The sequence below is a fragment of the Protopterus annectens genome, chromosome 7.part0, assembly GCF_019279795.1.
Source record: "Protopterus annectens isolate FY-2018-M chromosome 7.part0, PAN1.0, whole genome shotgun sequence".
In the NCBI taxonomy this organism is placed as follows: Eukaryota; Metazoa; Chordata; order Ceratodontiformes; family Protopteridae; genus Protopterus; species Protopterus annectens.
Window position 1 is genome coordinate 493702139 of NC_056739.1, and position 14166 is coordinate 493716304.

The window sequence follows — 14166 nt, forward strand, 5'->3', positions numbered from 1 at the left end:
CTAGCCGTTACAACTAATGTTACAACGTTAGCAAACTGAATTCATACTATAAAACTTTAAGAAAAAAGTTCTTGTATTTTGTTCTTGAGCCTTTTTTGTTGTTTAGATGTATGACTCTTATGAGGTAGTTTCACATTTAATTCACTTATGCATGTTTGCACGCAGAAACTGTTTCAGCAAAACTGAAAATACTAGCAAAACTTCAGCTAGACAGGATGCTATGTGGGTGGAAGGCTAGTTGTAAAACACGATACCTTTGTATAGACATGAAACAAATGAGTAAGTGTGGGGAGGAGTGGATTGAGGTCAAACCACATCTAATTTTCAGCAGTTGTGAAGAACTTCCTCAGCCTTATCACAGTGGGTGTGAATCATTAATGCAGAGAAAATCATCAAACAGTTAAAACCTTTACTTAAATATACATTGATAAGAAAATGAGAGTATACCAACCTTAAGATATCACCGCCCACATATTTCCTGGGTTTCAGAGAATCCTATGATCCTTCTCAGAGTTAACCTGATTCACAGGGTTGTGATGCTGTACACTTTCATACTGCAAGAAAGATATGTGTGTTGACATGTGACAGTCTTCCAATGCTTTCTTCAGCATCCTAAAAGTGTGTCTTTTTCTAATGACTTCTAGATTAGAACATGCACAACAATTCAAATATTTCCTTTAATGTCTTTTCCTACAGTGATAACAAAAGTCAGTGAGGGATTCTAAATGTATCTTACAATCACAAGAATGCTAACCAACTAAGCAACATAATATGCATCCCTAAAACTCTATCTTAACCCAATGACTTAGGTCACTCCAAGGCAAGTACAAATATGACCAGTCATTGTCCATGCTGGTGTGAACGACCTGAGACGTACCTCCCTGGACTACATGAAAAGAGACATAGAGGAGCTCTCTGAGCATGTAGCACAGGCCGATATGACCATGACCTTGAATAGCATCTTACCCTCACCAAGAATGATGCCACAATATGAAGACAAGATGATCAATTTCAACAATTGGCTTAAGTATTGGTGTCATTCAAAGGGGATCCAATGCCTGTCAGCCTGGGATGACATGCTCGACAAGCCACGATGCTTCGCTAGGGACGGCTTGCACCTGTCATCCCTGGGCTTTCGGATATTGGCAAAGGCTCTTGCTACCCCCATAGTGCCTTTTTTAGGCAAGGCTCAAAAGACAAACCCACCTCCATAGGTATCACAATGGATAAGAAACTAAGAGTAATGCTACTCAACGCCAAAAGTCTAAACCTCAAGATGCACGCACTCGAAACTCTCCTTAGCATGGAGAACATCGATATCTGTGCAGTAACAGAAACCTGGTTGAAGGCTCCCGAGAGCACCCCAGCACTACCAGGTTATACCTCATACCATGCTTTTCGGCCCAAAAACTTGGACCGAGCCACAAAAGGAGGGGGAGTATCAATATTCGTCAAAGATACCCACACCTCCAGGTTGGTGGCACAGCATGAAGCATCAGAGACTATCCATGTGCAACTAACAGTGGGTAAAACTGCCTTCCAGTTTATAGCCTGCTACAGACCACCCTCCTAAACCCAGGAACCCCACTTGGCCTTCCTGAGAACCCTGAAAAATATGAAGGTCTCTCCAAACACCATTATATTGGGCGACTTCAACTACCCAAACATAGACTGGGAGCATTACTCTAGCTCCAACACCCTAGCCCAAAGGTTCCTAGAATTTATAAACTCAGATGCTATGGAACAACTTGTTACCACTCCCACAAGAGGGGGAAAACATACTGGACCTGATCATCACCAACATGGGGACTCTATGCTCCAGACCAGAAGTGTATCCCTCACTGGTAAGATTAGACCATAAACTAATCTCACTGGATATTCACATCCCGACTCCACCCCATGCCCTGAAAGCCACAGTGAAAAACTTCTCTAAAGCAAATTTCACACTCCTCAAAACCGAGGTGGAATCCTTCAAAGCCCCCGGGCCTGTGGAAAATATGGCCCAGACCGTAGAATCCTTTATAAACGCATTCTATGAACACCTTCAGGAATGCATGGATCATGCAATCCCAAATAAAACCAAGACCCAATCCTCCAAAAGCAGACGTCCTGTCTGGTGGACCTCAGCCATAAACAAACTATACAATAGAAGGAGGAAGCTACTACATGATAGAGCAAAATCCCAAAAAGGGAAGGCATCTCTGATTAGTATTAGCAAAAAACTACGGGCACTCATAAAATCGTTTAAGGCGAGCTTCGAGAGAAAAATTGCACAGGACACTAAGGATAATCACAAAGCTTTCTTTAGTTATGTTAGGAACCTGGGTGGGAATTCCCAGATATGCTCAGAATTAGTCCACAATGACAAAAAATACACCGAACCCACAGACATTGCCAACATCCTAGCTGACAGGTTCAGCGCAAACTTCTCCCCCCCCACCAAAAGGGCAAATATCTATCCCAGCAGAGTGCTGCCCCCCTGACATCTCAGATGCTCAGGTAAGAGCTGCCCTCTCCAAAGCAAAAAACACAGCATCAATGGGACCAGACGGTGTCCCGGGCTGCGTCCTACATGAACTCCAAGAAGAGCTAAACCCAAACATAAAAATACTGTTCAATCTCAGCCTTACTACAGGATATGTACCCAAAGAGTGGCGTACAGCAACAGTGGTCCCTCTCCACAAAGGTGGTGCCTCAACGGATCTTGGAAACTATCGCCCATAAGCCTGACTAGCTTGGTCTGCAAAGCTATGGAAAGGATCATCATGGACCTCATAAATAAAGATATTGGGGACCTACAGACACTGGATCCTACCCAGTTCGGCTTTGTTAAGGGCAGATCCTGCCTCTTAAACCTGGTTGATTTCTTTGAAACAGTCACCAAGGCCATTGACGAGGGGAAGGTGGTCCACACAGCCTACCTGGACCTCGCAAAAGCCTTCGATACAATACCCCACTTGGGCATTATAGATAAGCTCACCAGCTTAAATATAAACCCCTATGTCACTAGATGGGTTGCAAACTGGCTCAAGGACAGAACCCACATGGTTAGAATTGCTGGAGCCATGTCAGACTCCAAACCAGTTACAAGTGGCGTCCCACAAGGCTCAGTCCTGGGACCTCTCTTGTTCGGTATATATTTCTCTGAGGTACAGGCCAACATGGAAAGACTGTGGCTGACCAAGTTCGCAGATGACTGCAAACTGGGCACCATAATCGACTCTCCAGCTGACACAAGCATCCTCCAAAAGGGCCTCATAGAAACAGACAACTGGTGCCAGAGCCATAGACTCAAGCTAAATGCCAAAAAGTGTATAGTCATCCCCTTTGGCAAAAACAAAGTGCCCACAAATTACCACATAGGTGGTAATCCATTAAGTACAGAAGAAGTAATTAGGGACCTGGGGACCCAAGTTGATAGGAATCTCTCATTTGACAACCACGTGGCCAAAGTGGTTAGAAAAACATTTTATATAGCCCACCTAATCATGAAGGGATTCACATCTAGATCAGGGGAGGTCATCGTGCCTCTTTACTCATCCCTCATCAGGCCCATAATTGAGTACAATGCCCCTTTGGGATGTACCTTACCAGACACCTGCAGCAACTGGAAAGACCCCAAAAGTACCTCACCAAGAGGATCAAAGGGCTCCAACAGATGCCATATGCTGCCTGGTTAAAGAAACTCCAGCTCTACTCAGTGGCATACCGCCTGCTCAGAGGCGATCTGTGCCTGACGTATAAAGCCATGTCCAACCCGGAATTAATGGACATGCTGCACCTCAGAAAATCCAAATCCCATCGAGCTACGCGCTCAAGAGACTTGAACCTCAGCACTGAAATAAATAGGACATGCTGGAGGGACAGATTCATAACCCAGAGGCTCCCTTCACTCTGGAATAAAATCCCAGTCCTGGTTATGCAGAGTCCCTCATTGACTCTCTTCAAGAGGAATCTTGATGAGTGGATGGGAGATCGTAGGTTTACCCCAGGTATCACTTTTGTGTCACTGTTAGACAGAGGCACAGTATACTAACCTCGAAAAAGGGCATAGCAAAATTAACTTAAAATGGGTGGCGAAAGCCAAACACACTCTGGCTAGACTTATAAATGCCCTAGGGCAGATAGCCTAGTATGAACCTATGAACCTATGAGAAGCGCTTCCAATATGTCCTTTGAGTTTGCCTACAAATGCTAACCTAATCAAACATGTAGACTCATCAACATCAGTGAAGGAATGCTCCCCACTTATTGCTATCTATTGCAATGTGCTGTTTGGAAAGGCTAACAACAACTCTCTGACTACTGTGCATTTTAATCCAAGAGCTCTTATGTCAATCTTAATGTAATAGTTGACAGACACTAACTGTTAAACAAGCAATACTGTCAAGAGACAAAAAGAAAACTTCAGGGCACAAAGATGCTTCCAAAGCATGGCTAACATACTTGGACCATGTAAGAACCCTTGCAGATGGTAATCACATCTGATACCTCACCAGACCTACTTGTATTTCTAAGTGCATATACTTAACCACCAACATGCTGTAACATAGCAAGCAAGTCAAACCACAAACAACATTTATCATTTAACTAGCAAATGATATGTTGCAGTTTTAAATTGTCAAATCATTCCATCTAGTGACACTTCTTTATACTGCCCATGAGATCTGACAGAAATCTCACAAACCTATGTTATCTTATAGGTTCATAGGTAGGTACTAGGCTATTGGCCCAAGGGCCTAAGTAAGCCTAGCCAGCAAGGTTCCATAGCTTATGCCACCCAAGAAAGTTATTTTCCTGTGCTGCTGTCCAGCAGAGACACATAAGTGATCCCCGGGGTGTATTTCCTATTTCCCATCCACTCATCAAGATTTTTCTTGAAGAGTGCTAATGAAGAACTTTGCTTGACATAGATGGGTAGCCTGTTCCAGAGTATAGGAAGTCTCTGGGACAGGAATCTCCCCCTCCATTGTGTCCTGTTTATTGTGTTGACAAGGTTTAGGTCCCTAGAGCGTGTAGCTCGGAGGGATTGGGATTTCTTTAGGTGTAGCATGTCCAACAGCTCAGGGTTTGACATAGCTTTATATGTCAGGCAGAGATCACCTCGGAGTAGGCGATATGCTATGGAGTAAAGCTGGACTTTTTTGAGGCGGTCAGTGTAGGGCATTTGTTTGAGGCCAGTAATCCTCTTTGTGAGGTACTTCTGTGGCCTTTCCAGCTGCTGCAGATGTCTTGTGAGGTGCATTCCAAAAGGGGCGTTGTACTCTATAATGGGTCTAATGAGTGACCAGTAGAGGGGAACAATGACCTCTTTTTTCCTGGATGAGAACCCTTTTATGATGAGGTGTGTCACATAGAAGAACTTCCTGACTACTGTGATGATGTGACTATCAAAGGAGAGACTACTGTCCAACTGGGTCCCAAGGTCTCTTATCACGCATTCGGTGTTAAGTAGATTTCTGCCTATGTGGTAGTTCATGGGTACAGAGTTATTAACTAAAGGGGATGACACTGCACTTTTTGGCATTGAGCTTGAGGCCATGGCTCTGACACCAGGCATCTGTCTCAGTGAAGCCCTTCTGTAGGATGTCCACATCATTTGGGGACTTGACTATGGCTCCTAGTTAGCAGTCATCTGTGAACTTCATTAGCCAGAGGCCTTCTGTGGTAGCCTATACTTCAGAGAAGTAGATACCAAACAGAAGATGTCCCAGGACGGAACCCTGTGGTACTCCACTTGTCACTGCTTTGAGGTCAGATTTGGAGTCTGCAACTTTTACAGTGTGGGTTCTGTCAGTGAGCCAGTTGGCAACCCATCTTGTGATGTAGGGATTTATACCTAGTTTAGTGAGTTTAACTATAATTCCAGAATGGGGGATGATGTTGAAAGCCTTGGCGAGGTCAAGATAGGCTGTGTGAACCACCTTACCCTAATCCACGGCTTTGGTGACTGCCTCAAAGATGTTGATCAGGTTCAGGAGTCATGATCTGCCTTTCACAAAGCCGAACTGGGTGGGATCCAGAGTTTGGCGGTTACCAATGTCTTTGTTTATCAGTTCCATGATGATACATTCCATAGCCTTGCAGACCAGGCCCGTCAGGCTAATAGGTCGATAGTTCCTGGGATCAGTGGTGGCTTCCCCTTTATGTAGTGGGATAACTGTTGCTGTGCACTATTCAGTGGGCACAAAGCCTGATGCAAGGCTATTATTGAACATGGTGCTAAAGTGGGGAGCCAGTTCGTTCTGAAGTTCATGTAAAATGCAGCCTGGGATGTTGTCCGGTCCAATGGATGCTGTGTTTTTGGCTTTAGAGAGTGTAGCTTTTACCTGAGTAGTTGTGATTACAGGGACTCTGCTTTCTTCCTGTATAGATATGGGCCCTTTAGGGGGTGAGAGGGGGTAAAGTTAGCACTGAACCTATCTGCCAGGATGTTGGCAATATCAGTTGGTTCTGTAATTTTCGTGCCTTTGTGCTGTAACTCAGAGCAGATCTGGGTGTTGCCATCTAGATTATTGACAAAGCTATAGAATGCTTTGTGGTTGTCCTTGGATTCAGTGGCGATTTTGTTTTCATAGCTAGCTTTGGAGGATCTTATAAGGGATCTCAGCTTCTTACTGAGGCTGACCAGGGAGCTCCTCCACTCATGGGATTTTACTCTCTTTTGCAACAGTTTCTTCCTTCTGTTGTACAGTTTGTTTATGGCAGGGGACCACCAGATTGGCTTCCTTCTTTTGGAGGATAGCGTCTTGGTTCTGTTTGGGATAGCACGATCCATGCACTCGTGTAAGTGCGTATAGAGTGCATGTGTGTAGGATTCAGCAGTTGTAACTGTATTGTCCATCTTGTGGATTGAAGTCACTAAATAGTCACACACATTTGAAATTTCAGACTTTATACCCTTCAGAAAATGCACACAACACAAAACCTGTTATTCTAGCAACATTCTACATTTATTTAAAATCTGTCCCTATTTTTGGGCCTTTGTCTAGATTTCTTGTGCTAAGCAGTTGCGAGGTATGCTTGCAAGTGAAATCATAGTTGTGATTCTTGTATTCAAGCTTGGTTGTGGCTGAAAAGGGTCAATACTTGGGACTAATATAAACCTAAACAACCCCCCATCTGAAAATGTCAGACATTGCTATGAACTCAATGTACTTCGATGGACCTCCATGTTCCTTGTAGAACTATAGCACGGATGATTGTATATTAGTACTGTAGGCATAGACATAGGCTTCATCGAGCCCTCACATCAAACACCAGAAAAATATCAACACTCCCTAAAAGCTCATCCTCGGGGTACTGACATATTCCAAGTCAGACTGCAACATTCTAAATTAGGTACTACTGTTTTAAGCTCATTAAATGTGAAGATAGGTTTTGGCTCCCCTGTTAGTGAATCCTAAAGCAGTTATCACAAAATGAATGAATGTAGTCTAAAGGTACCTCTGCGTTTCATGTCAAGTAACAACAACTGTACATCAAGGTCAGTGTAATTTCTATCGGTCACTTTTACAGCCCCAGTATTTCTCCATCTTTCATGCCTCTCAGAAGTAACAACATAACTTGCATTACTGTAGACTCCAGTTCAGACTTGAGCTACTTCTGTTTATGTGTGTGGCTGTTGTGCCATCATTCCATCAGGAATTATTGCAGCTTCACTGTACTTCTATCTGCTATAGCAAGAAGAGTACTATAACAGGAACTACTTTGTATTCAGGGCACTTGTGTCACACACCAGCTGTATACCAGGGAATCCTGCAGGCTTAAGTTATTTCTATATCCCGTGATATGCAAAAGCAATACATACAGCAATATTTTAGTTTCAGAGTACCTTCTTGTGCTAGGAATATATTGTGGGCATTATTTCAGTCTCAAGGTACTCCCACCCATCATGTTATAATGCAAAAGTAACATATTAGGCAGTATTGAAGGCTCTGGAGGCCTCAATCTCCTACGACAGGTAGAAGGCTTAAATTATTTCCATCTCCTATCAGGCATTGATGTAGATTTGAAGTAACACCATCTCCCACAATAGCCAGAAACAATATAGATGCTAGTTCAGGTCACCTTCATAACACGTCAAGAAAATACTGTTGAGCAAAGGTGTTCACCATAACAATAACTTTTGGAGGCAGAGAGAGACTCTTAACTGCACTATAATGTATGTTCATACACTAGACCCTATATGGTTAGTTACATGGAATCTTTGTATAAGGTTAGTATAAAAAAGGGCTGAATATATATATATGAGAAAATCAATAGGTTCAGGAGGAGAAAAGCTAAATATTTAGACCTAAATCATAGCAGTTGAGCAGTATGACACACGTTCATATACACTGTTGGGGTAAGTCAAACATGAACGCTATACGAAGATGCTGGTAACCCATACAACCGTAACAGACAGTATATTGAAGATCTTCTGTTATTAGTACCTCTCACAAAACAGTGCAGTAATACATGTAACAGGTGACTCAATTGTGAAAAAAACCCTTTATAATAAGCTTGTAATATCTGAGTTACTTGTGCTATTATCTAACACTAAACAAGCATAATGCCAAACTACTAGACAAAAATATGTTAGCTGTGGGGTGTTATCCTTGTTTAGTGCTAGATTTTGCTGTTTGTCGTCTGAACACCGGAAACATTTTGTTAGACTATTTAGTAGTATAACAGCTTTGTTTGTTTTTCTTATAAGAGATGATCACTGATAACCGGAATCACTGATTTCAATTGAAGGCTCCGAACACAAAAGGAAGGATTACTTTTAACAGGCATCCTGTTGAAATGGGGTATCAAATACAGTGACTTGTACACTCCTGAAACTCAGAAATTCTTCTGGCTGAGGTGCAACAACCAAAACAACATTTTCAGAATATTTTAGTTTAGTTGTACTCAAGTCAGTTGTTCAGTGCTAAATTTCAACTCTCCCAATGGTGAAAGGGAGAGTAATAAAGTTCACTCCCATAGTGGTGAAATGGAGCACTGAGATAGTGTAATGAAATATGCGGACAGAATGTTTGTGGACAGTTGATGACATGCCGAGTAACAGATGCATGTACTTTGACTGAGGAATATTGAGATGAATGAAAAAGATCAAACAGTTGGCTTAATAGCTTTGACACTAAGACTACTTGATACTTTCTGCCCTCCAGCACCTAATGAACTATTGTCAGCCTGAAACAAAACCAGTTTAGTTTAGAGGTTAATGGTGTGCCTTTTCTTCTAACACCTGGATTTTGAGCTAATGTTGGTGAAAGCATTTTAAAAAATGGGTCCTTTCTGCTGGAATGCCCAGTGTGCTTCACCTGACAGTGGTGCTATATTCTTTAACTGCAAGACCATCATCCAAAAACATCTTAAGTAAATGATGACCTGGAAGTATTTCAGATATGTAGGATGAGAAGCTAGTTACCTTTGTTCTCTGAGGGTTTTGCTCTATAAATACTGCTCCCACTATCTTTTTGATTCCCTTTCCAAACTTGTAAATGTGTATATAGCTGAAATACTCAATTCTTCTAACTGATTATATACCAGTGCTGCATTTACTTACTATCAGACTACACGCTTTCTTCCTAGAGCTTGTATTTTGACTGAAGGTGTTGTGCCTTTTTTCACTATCCCCTTACTACTTTATCCACAGCACTGCAAAATGCAATTCTTCACCATATCCTTGCAATATTCTACTTTTATTTTCTGTAAAATATTGTAACGAGTTTGGACAAGGGCATGGATAAAGGGGGCCATTAGACCGACTCAAGGGCATGGATAAAAGGTGTCATTGATACCTCTCAAATAATCAGTCAGTGAAATAAGTAAACACATACAAACTTCATTCAGGTAATCAAAATCTTTCCATTTAACTAGTCATAATTGTATTGATTATTTTTTTTCAGATGCTCTCATAACTTCCTTCAAAATGTATAGTGTTTGTCAAGTAAAACATATCTATCATGAGATCATCCTCACCTAAAGGCTGCAGGATAGGATGCATGCTTTTCCATCTTGCTGTGTTAGGATAATTTAAAATGTTGATAGTTGTACTGTACATAGTAATGTCTTCTCCAGGAACTCAGTCAGTCATACCTGTCTTAGCCTGTTCAGAGCCACCATAAACATTTGTGTTAAGTTCTGTCAGGTCTTCAGTAGTGCTATTCGCATTAATGGAAAGAACAGACAGTCATCCGTACATAAGGTTGCCCATTCAAATAAAGGAGACTGCATTTGTTGTGTGGGCTTTTATATCCAGATTCCTTGTTTAAACTATAGATAGGCTGGCACTGTCCTGAGAACCAAATGGTCTGTGATTGGGTTTCCGCAAGTATCTGCCAGCTGGAGAAAGATTTGTGTACTCATTTTCCATTCATATAATTAGATACTGTTTGCTGGTAAGGCAGTCAGCAAATAATTCTGTTGGATGAATAGATATATCCTTCCAGAACTTCTCTTCATAGTATGCCTGTTGTTCTGCAAAGAAACAAAGACTAAGTCTGCTTGTTTGGTACAGTGGTTTGCTCATATTGCAATATGAAGAAAGATATATGTGTGATAGCATATAAGTGACAACCTTCCAGCCCTTCCTGCAGCATCCTGTTTGGAATGTTCTATAGCAGAGGTCAGAGGCAAGCACCGAGGTGACATTAACACTCATCAGGAGCTGTGTGAATGGCACATGTAAGACAGTCATAAATAGTATACAGGAGCTAAGGTATATGTACCATGTGCTTTGCATATCTGAGCATGTAGTCCAGCAAGGGAAGTTAGACATTCAAAGTTTTTATAGAAAGCAACCACCTAGCTATTGAGTTTTGTTTGTCACCTTCATGGGTGAAAAGAAGGCCCGAAAGCAAATCCGTGTGGAAAGGGGAGGACTTCCATAGGGATATGTGGAGTTGTAAATGCCAGCAGCAGTGGGAAATGAAGGAGTTTCTGGTGACCATGACACATTAGATAGCTAGTTGAGGAGGGGGAACACAAGAAGAAAAGAATGGTTTATGTACTTAATACGCAGATTTTGATGACAAATAATGACAGCTATATATATATATATATATATATATATATATATATATATATATATATATACTGAAAAAGCTGCAGCTCTAACTTATCTAACGGATTTCCTTTTCCCCCCATTTTCTCATGAGAATTGCCTTATGTCTGTCTAATGTATTACTGACTTCTTCAGAAGTATAGCCACAAAACACAGCAGAAATGCTGTTCCAATCATCCACTGCTGTTTATGCGAAATCAAAGTCCCCTGATCTGTATACATTGTATATTTAGATTACGTCCTCTAATTATGATACATATCTTTTTGAAAGATGATCTTAGAACACATGGCTAACAATACTGTACTTAAACGCTTCTTTCATTTCTCTACTGTCCCCTTTCTTCAGTATCATGCCTCCCTTTTATTTCATCCTGCATTACAATACATGTGAAGTTATTGATTTTTCTCTTCATATGACTTGCGGTACAGTTCATTTGTCATGTTTATGGCCTACGTCTGAACTGCTTTTATCCTATGTCCATAGAAAATCAGGTCTCTGGAAATGCAAATAGAAGTTCATATATGGTCTTACCAACTGTCTACATAATAACGTCCATTTATTTATTTATTTGTATCTTCCTGTGAATCCAGTATTTGGTCAACCTTTCTTTCTGCAATCTCGGCTGTTTGCCTAGCTTTAGATCATTTGAAATGATTAGCCTCACGCTAACTTTCCTTATTTGCTATTGATACTGCTGCTTATCCTTTTTTCTTATTTTTCCTGCTTTTTTCTGCATTCTTATACTACATTTACTGCTATGTTTTAAAGCTGTATTGTAGTCTTGCACAGTCTCTTCTCACTCTGTGTACAGTTTTTGTATTACGCATGTGGCATTGCTTAATGTCATTTATATATATGAATTTTTCATCCTAGTCCTGAAATGCCACTTGTATCTTATCATTTCTATTGTTATAATACTGACCACTTTTACTGATTAACATCCTTTCGTTGGAGTGGACTTAGGTTACTATGACCTTCAGTGTCCTATTGTCTAGCTGTTTTTTACCCACATTACCTCCTAGTAGCCACTCACTTCATATCTGTCTTATCATTTTGCTAACTGTATTATGTGATATCATGCCTGTGTTACCATACCAATTACTATGACTAAATATATGAAGGCCAAAACTTCAAACTCTGTTTGAACTAATATCGTGGTTACCCAGTTGAAGTACTCAGATTTGTCCAGCCACAGAAAAAATACTTCTGTTTAAAAAGTTTCTTTCATTTAGTACTTTGTACTTCAACTGATGCCTTTCTTTGCCAACATCTCTTCGTCAGTTAATGTTCCATGTCCTAATCAGTTACTTAATGAAAAGAGAATGGAGAAAGCGAGGAAGAAACAGTTGCCAGTTAATAAATTATAGAAAGCAGAAGTCTTTACTCATACTAAATGGAAATGAGGTGCAATACCTTTTGTTGTAAATCAGCGTTGTTTTGGATTATGTGACCCACTGAATTCTAGATATGTGTTTTTTCCTATATCTCAGATCAAACTGACAGGTTATTTGCCAGTCTCAGTTTTATTTCCAATCTTGAGAAGAAGAACTACATTTTAGGAAAATTACCCACTCCCAAGATATTTTTTAAATACTCACGGTATCACCATTTCCCTCAATTCTTTAAGAATCCTGAGGTGAATCTTATTGTACACATTCAGTTTTCGGTTTGCTATCTGTAGTCAAATTGCTGAAGAGAAACTGATTTTTAATGTTTTTATAACCTGCATTCTTCTTCTTCTTTCGGCTTTTTCCCGGTTAGGGGTCGCCACAGCGGATCACCTGCTTCTAACAAAATGGTCACAGAAAATGGTACTGCCACTCACAACACATACAAAAAACCCACTAAAACATATTTCTGAGGGGCTCACTTCTGCACTGTGATGTATAGGCTCCCACCCCCACACACTGTACTATAACTTCAAAGTCTCTCAGCCATGGAGAACGTGGAATGTTTGTTCCTGTATATAACTGATTGTGCTCCCTTCTCAATAGTTATCCATTTCTAGAAACAAGCTTCACAGCAATTATAGCCACCCTGCCATGAAAATGGCCCATTTAACAGGATAGCATTTTGATAAATAAAACAGCTCTGCTAATAAAACTCCAATATGCCTGAATAAAACGGGAGTGACTGTAGTCACAAAGACATTTTTTTCAGGCAATATGAACAATTTGGAATAAAAATAAGTTATTTTATTTGCTTTTGTTGAGTAGGTTGTTGTAATGGATTCACTTCAGAACACTGAGATACCATAATGTCGAAATTCAAAACATTGAGACCAAAAGCTTGAAAGTTCATTATGCTGAAAGTTCATAATGTCGAATGTTAGAATGTTGAATCAGCTGTGTAAACAGTGTTATGATTTGCAACTTGGTTGCTGTAGCTTTAAGACATATTACATTGTAGTATAGTAAATAAGAAGGGAACATGACTGAAGTTACCTGTGAAACTCCGGTAAGTATCGGAGAGATATATAGTAATGTGTGATGTGTTAGCAGTGAATTAGTGTTTCTAAGAGAAGGTTCAGTATAGTTTTTTTTACAATTTGAGTAGGTAGCCATGAAGTGTGGAATGGTATGTTTGCCATTTTGATTAGTGTAGTGTGATCTCAGAGTTGCTCTATTTAAGCAGCAGGGGTGTGGGGGTGCATGGGGGCTTGCCCCCTGCTTATATTTGGAGAAGTTTAATATAGTTTGTTTGTTTATTTGTTTCTGTATGTTGTTGTGGTGGAATATAATAAATGTTGGTTTCCTATGGTTTTTCAATGTTATGGGATTCAATGTTTTCAGTTTCGGTGTATTGAACTTTCAAGCTTTTGGTCTCAATGTTTTGAATTTTGACATTATGGTATCTCAATGTTCTGAAGTGAATACATTTTAATTAGGCCTATGGCTTGACCATTTATGTAAGCATGAGTTCAAGCCATATAGGCCGAGGAAAATTTGATCAGGTGGCCAAAAATCTTTCCTCTGATTTTTCATTTTTTTTCAGAGAAGCTGCTAGGAGAGCTTATATGTCTGATGGTTCTTATACTATATGGTTAATCAGTTTCCCTTGGTGCATTGGTGCATCTGGTATAGTCTGCAGATGAGGTTTGCATGTACAAAAT

The 14166-nt window shown here is 40.5% G+C and overlaps 1 long non-coding RNA gene across 1 annotated transcript in view; it reads right to left on the reverse strand.

Annotated features, from left to right (window-relative positions):
* Positions 1 to 456: 456 nt before the first annotated feature.
* Positions 457 to 14166, reverse strand: part of LOC122805824 — a 55058-nt gene continuing 41348 nt past the window's right edge. The window contains exon 3 of the long non-coding RNA XR_006365460.1: positions 457 to 554. This is a non-coding gene — a long non-coding RNA (uncharacterized LOC122805824). The remainder of the gene's footprint in view (positions 555 to 14166) is intronic.